Raw genomic sequence first — 7247 nt, 5'->3', positions numbered from 1 at the left:
TCCAACACTGTAACCAACAGTGCTTATAAGATGCAAGCCTACATCATACTCCTCCCCAACTGTAACCTAACAGTACATTGCAGTGCATTAGTAAGGGATGCTTAAAAGTGTGAAAATACCATCTCTAATCTACTCAACCCATCTGTAGTTTATAAGCTGAGAAACTGCATATGAGCCACAAATGATCATGCCCATCAACCGCACCATTTCCCCCTGCACACACACCGACACACACCCACACACCGACACCACACACATACACATCATCAACAGCACCATTTCCCCCGGCAGCAATAAGGAGTGTGGTCATGCTTATGATGTACTTAGAGAGACTCCTTAAGGAGAAGAGTTTTCACATTGCTCAGGCTTCATTATGCTCAATCAGTATTTGTTTAGTGTCTCCATGTTACTGACTTATTTTCAAATGAAAAGTTCTCTCTCTTTCTTCAGGCACGTTCTGGTAATGTATTGTGTAATTGAAATGGGAATATTATCCCAATCTCTTTCCCAGGTGTATTAAAAGTCTAACTGTAAATCATATTGTTGCTGTTTTTTAATACTGTATATAAAACATTGTCAACAACTAATTCCTAGTATCTGGCACAGTTAAATTCATGGGAGAACAGACTAATTTCAGAATATCAACACAGCATTCGTATCTTAACACTTCACTGTATAAGAGAAGGATTTCCATTCAGACACAGAGACACCGAGAAGAGAAGGCTAGAGGGACAAACAGTAGCCAGGTTCAACAAGGGCTTCTATATTCTACACATCTAGGTTTGCGATCATCACTCATGCTCCAGCTATTACAGTTTGTCTATCAATGGAACAGCTTACCTGTGTATTCATGTCACAGTCACTTCTCCTGGGTGGTAGGTTGTGGTGTGGCTGTCATCTAAAGAAAACCAGACACACAGAGCTTATCAAGATCACCCCATACTGTTTGTAGATTTTTCTTTTAAGACAACGATGATGACAGAGACTGACCACACACCATGGGCCAGTGTGAAAGTGATGTCTGTTAAGCTATCCACTCTAGTTATAGTAACCACAAATAAGATGAACTCTATCCATGCACACAGGTCTGACTAAGCAGAGCTGTTGAGCGTTGTGTTTACAGTAGAAGCTTACAATAACCATGGGCCATCGCAATTTAAACTCGTTAAGGCTTTTAGGCAAATATAACTTTAAATAGAGGAGGGGGGCAGGTAACTGCCTATTCAGCATCCTGATGGTCTGGGGGTAGAAGCTATTGGCCAGTTTTACAGTTTTTGCCATGACACTCATACAGTATACTGCCCATGTCTGAGAGATGGAAGCGGGGAGAACAGACCATGTCTTCCTGCAACACCTGGTGCTATAGGTTTTCTGAACGGCAGGCAGTGTGCACCCAATGGTGCGTTCAGCTGAGCGTACCACTCTCTGTATTGCCTTGTGGTCCGCAGCGGTGGAGTTGCCGTTCCAGGCTGTGATGCAGCCCAACACTATGCTCTCAATGGTGCTCCTGTATAACACTGTGAGGGCCAGCGTGGACAGGCCTAATTTCTTCAGATTGAAGAGTCGCTGTAGTGCCTTCTTCACCACTGCGTCCAAAGCGGTTTGACCATTTCAGCTCCACGGAGATGTGTTCGCCCCGTTGATGAGGATGGGGGTGTGCCCAGCCAGGTTTCTCCTGAAGTCCACAATCAGCTATTTTGTTTTGCTGATGTTGAGGGACAGGTTGTTTACCTGGCACCAAGCCGTCAGAGTGCCTACCTCCTCCCTGTGGGCCGTCTCGTCGTTGTTGGTAATTAAATCAAATCAAACTTTATTTGTCACTTGCACTGAATACAACATGTGTAGACCTTACCGTGAAATGCTTACTTACAAGCCCTTAACCAACAATGCAGCTCAAGAAAGAGTTAAGAAAATATTTACCAAGTAACCTAAGGTAAAAACGTATGAAAAAGTAACACAATAAAATAACAATAACGAGGCTATATAAAGGGTGTACTGGTACCGAGTCAATGTGCGGGGGTACAGGTTAGCCGAGGTAATTTGTACACATAGGTAGGGGTGAAGTGACTTTGCATAGATAATAAACAGTATGTAGCAGCAGTGTGGGGGGGGGGGGGGGGGGGGCATTAGTGTCAATGTAAATAATCCGGTGGCCATTTGATGAATTGTTTAGCAGTCTTATGGCTTGGAGGTCGAAGCTGTTAAGGTGCCTTTTGGTCCTAGACTTGGCGCACCGGTACCGCTTGCCGTGTAGTAGCAGAGAAAACAGTTACCATACCAGACAGTGATGCAAAGGTGTTGTTGTGCCCTCTTCACGACTGTTTTGGTGTGTTTGGACGATGATAGTTGTGGACACCAAGGAACTTGAAACTCTCGACCCGCTCCACTACAGCCCGTCGATGTTAACGGGGGCCTGTTCGGCCCACCTTTTACTGTAGTCCACGATCAGCTCCTTTGTCTTGCTCACATTGAGGCAGAGGTTGTTGTCCTGGCACCACACTGACAGGTCTCTGACCTCCTCCCTATAGGCTGTCTCATCGTTGTCAGTGATCAAGCCTACCACTGTTGTGTCGTCAGTAAACTTAATGATGGTGTTGGAGTCGTGTTTGGCCATGCCGACGTGGGTGAACAGGGAGTACAGAAGGGAACTAAGCACACACTGAGGGGCCCCAGTGTTGAGGATTAGCGTAACAGACGTGTTGTTGCCTACCCTTACCACCTGGGGGCGGCCCGTCAGGAAGTCCAGAATCCAGTTGCAGAGGGATGTGTTTAGTCCCAGGGTCCTTAGGTTAGTGATGAGCTTTGTGGGCACTATGGTGTTGAACACTGAGCTGTAGTCAATGAACAGCATTCTCACATAGGTGTTCCTTTTGTCCTGGTGGGAAAGGTCAGTGTAGAGTGCGATTGAGATTGCCTCATCTGTGGATCTGTTGGGGAGGCATGCAAATTGGAGTGGGTCTAGGGTATCCGGGAGGATGCTGTTGATGTAAGCCATGACCAGACTTTCAAAGCACTTCATGGCTAGCGACGTGAGTGCTACGTGGCTGTAATCATTTAGGCAGGTTTCCTTCGCTTCCTTGGGCACAGGGACTATGGTGGTCTGCTTGAAACATGTAGGTATTACAGACCATTCAGGGAGAAGTTGAAAATGGCAGTGAAGACACTTGCCAGTTGGTCCACGCATGCTTTGAGTACACGTCCTGGTAATCCATCTGGCACCGCAGCTTTGTGAATGCTGACCTGTTTTATCAGGCTTACTACTGTCGTGTCGTGTGCAACTAGATGAATGAGTTGGAACTGTGTGAGGCCACGCAGTCGTGGGTATACAGGGAGTACAGCAGGGAACTGAGGACACACCCTTGTGGGGCCTCCATGTTGAGAATCAGTGTAGATGAGGTAATGTTGCCTACCTTCACCATCTGGGGGCGGCTGTCAGGGCGGTAAGCGAATTGGAGCGGGTTGAGTGTGTGGGGAGGGAGGAGTTGATCTGGTCTTTGACTAGCCTCTCAATGCACTTCATGATGACGGAAGTGAGTAAATTCATAAAGATCATGTTAACAACTGACTGATATTATCTGATAGAACAAAATGTATAAGATCTCCTAAGCTTGTGTTAACCTTGGACTTTATTGTCGGCGTTTATCCCAAAACTCCATCAAAGACAGTACAGTATGAAGATAGGCAGAAAATCCTTCTCCAATAGAAATTTCCGCTCATCCTTGTAGGCAATGTCATGGCGCCGTTTGCTAGCTAAGCTCATGCGCAGAAACACGGCATTGACCACAGCCACAAAGTCATAAACCCCTCCTACAGTGCCTTTCAGAAAATATTCACACCCCTTGAGTTTTTCCACATTTTGTTGTGTTACAGCCTGAATTTAAAATGGATTAGATTTAATTTTATGCAACTGATCTACATACGATACCCCATAATGTCACAGTGGGATTTTGTTTATAAAAATGTTTACACATTAATAAAGAATGAAAAGCTGAAACATCTTGAGTCAATAAGTATTTAACAAGTGTTTTGTAACTGGCCTACACACAATACCCCATAATGTCAAAGTAGAATTATGTTTTTCATTATTATTATTTTTTTACAAATGAATTAAAAATTAAAAGCTGAAATGTCTTGAGTCAATAAGTATTCAACCCCTTTGTTATGGCAAGCCTAAATAAGTTCAGGAGTAAAAATGTTGTTTATCAAGTCACAAGGTCCTGGGGTGGCAGGTAGCCTAGTGGTTAGAGTGTTGGGACAGTTACTGAAAGGTTGGTGGATCAAATCCCCAAGCTGACAAGATAAAAATCTGTTGTTCTACCCCTGAACAAAGCAGTTAACCCACTGTTCCCCGGTAGGCAGTTGTTGTAAATAAGAATTTGTTCTTAACTGACTTGCCTATTTAAATAAAGGTTACTTTTTTTAAAACACATAATATGTTGCATGAATTCATTCTGTATGCAATAATAGTGGTTAACAGGATTTTTTTATGACTACCTCATCTCGGTACTACACACATACAATTATCTGTAAGGTCCCTCAGTCAGGCAGTGAATGTCGAACACAGATTCAACCACAAAGACCAGGGAGGTTTTCCAATGCCTTGCAAACGGCACCTATTGGTAGATGGTTAAAAATAAAAAATACATGTAATATCCCTTTGAGCATGGTGAAGTTATTCATTACGCTTTGGATGGTGTATCAATACACACAGTCACTACAAAGATACAGGCATCCTTCCGAACTCAGTTGCTGGAGAGGAAGGAAACTGCTCAGGGACTTCACCATGAGGCGAATGGTGACTTTAAAACAGATACAGAGGTTAATGGCTGTGATGGGAGAAAACTGAGGATAGATCAACAACATTGTAGTTACTCCACAATACTAACCTAAATGGCAAAGTGAAAAGAAGGAAGTCTGAACAGAATAAAAATAATCCAAAACATGAATCCTTTTTGCAACATGGCCCTAAAGTAATACTGCAAAAAATATGGCAAAGCATTTAACTTTTTGTCCTGAATACAAAGTGTTGTACAAAGTGTGATGTGTTTTTAAGTTTGAAGATTTCACATTTTCTGGCTTGTTTCATCTGTTTTCTGACTTACTCCATCCATCTCTGCTTCTTGTTCTCCTTTTTCATCTCTGCCTCCTCTTTTTCCTGATCTTTCTTCTTCCACTCTTGCTCTTCTCTCTTATTTTCATCTTTGCCTCCTCCATTTCCCCCGTTGCAAGTTCCAATTTCTCTCTTTTTGTTCCCACTTTCTCTTTTTCTCTTTCTTCTTCTCCCTCTTTCTTCTCTTGTTTTCAATCGTTTTATGTACGTTCCTTCTCTTCTCTTTTCTCCTGCTCCTCTTTTAATCTCTTTTCTTTCTTACGCTGCTTTTATCTTCATCTGCCAATCTCTTCCTTTTCCTCTTTTTTCTCTTTTTTCTCTCTTTCTTTCCTCTGCTTTTCTAGCACCTTCTCCATATCTCTCTCAGTTTATCTTTTTTTTGCCTCCAAATTACTTTTCCCCTCTTTTTCTGTATTTTTCTTCTCTTACTCTAAGATTTGAATTATATCCTTTTCTCTCCTCTTCTCTTCTTCTTTTATTTTTTTCTGTTCCCTCTCGTTCTGTTCCTTCTCTTGCTTTTCATGCTTTTTGTGTTCCTCTTAACATTTTCTGGTTCTTTTACAACTTTTTTTGTCATCTTGTAGGGCTTTTAGCACCTATTTTGAAATTTTCGTTTCTCTTTCAATTCTTGACTCAGACTTCCTTTACTTCCCTTCCCTTCTCTTTCTTTCTCTCAGTCACTTCCTCATCCTCGCGACGCTCAGTCACTTCCGCATCCTCACTACGCTCAGTCACTTCCTCATCCTCACCACTCTGTCACTTCCTCATCCTCACTACTCAGTCACTTCCTCATCCTCACTACTCTGTCACTTCCTCATCCTCACTACTCTGTCACTTCCTCATCCTCACTACTCTCTGTCACTTCCTCATCCTCATCACTCTGTCACTTCCTCATCCTCACTACTCTGTCACTTCCTCATCCTCACTACTCTCAGTCATTTCCTCATCCTCAATACTCTGTCACTTCCTCATCCTCAATATTCTCAGTCACTTCCTCATCCTCACTCTCTTCCCTACCAGCCACCCTTTGACTCTTTTCATGCTCTCCCTCCTCTCCCCCTTCTCTCTTTTCCTCATTTTCTCTCTTCCGTGTTGCATCTATCTCTCTCTTCCTCATTGCCTCTATTGTGTCCTGACAGTTCTCCTTCTCCGTTTGGTCACTGCCATTGGCAGGCAAACAGGTCTATGTGAGACAGAGAAAATAACTTGTTGTTGACACAGACAATGTTGCCTTGGACACCATACAGTCCCTTCAGAAAGTATTCACACCCCTTGACCTTTTCCACGTTTAGTTGGGTTACAGCCTGAATATAAAATGGATTAGATTTAATTTTATGTTACTGATCTACATACAATACCCCATAATGTGGGATTTTGTTTATAAAAATGTTTACACATTAATATAGAATTAAAAGCTGAAACATCTTGAGTCAATAAGTATTCAACCCCTTGTTGTGGCAAGCCTAAATAAGTTCAGGAGTAAAATTGTTGCTTATCAAGTCACATAATAAGTTGCACGGATTCACTCTGTATGCAATAATAGTGGTTAACATGATTTCTAAATGACTACTCCATCTCTGTACCCCACACATACAATTATCTGTAAGGTCCCTCAGTCGAGTAGTGAATTTCAAATACAGATTAAACCACAAAGACCAGGGATGGTATCCAATGCCTCGTGAAGAAGGGCACCTATTGATAGATGGGTGGGAAAAATGTAAGTTATCAATTACCCTTTGGATGGTGTATCAATACACCCAGCCACTAAAAAGATACAGGCATCCTTCCTAACTCAGCTGCCGGAGAGGGAAAATAACGCTCAGGAATTTCAACATAAGGCAAACGGTGATTTTAAAAAATCATGAACTCTACCAAGTAGGCCTACCTGGCCATTTTAGCCAAAAACCTGGTTCCCTATGCAAGGAGGCTGAAACTTGGCCCGCCAGTGGATCTCCCAGCAAGCACAGCAATGACCCCAAGCACCCCAAGATCAAAATCCACAAATAAATGGCTATTTGACCACAAAATCAAAATCTTGCAACGGCCAACTCAGTCTTCAGAACACCATAAAAAATCTGTGGTTTGAATTGAAGAGGGCAGTACATAAGTGCAGACCAAAGGATGGATATCAATGATT

This window comes from Salvelinus namaycush, chromosome 21 (assembly GCF_016432855.1).
Source record: "Salvelinus namaycush isolate Seneca chromosome 21, SaNama_1.0, whole genome shotgun sequence".
Classification (NCBI taxonomy): Eukaryota; Metazoa; Chordata; class Actinopteri; order Salmoniformes; family Salmonidae; genus Salvelinus; species Salvelinus namaycush.
Note: the sequence above shows the minus strand (reverse complement) of the source record.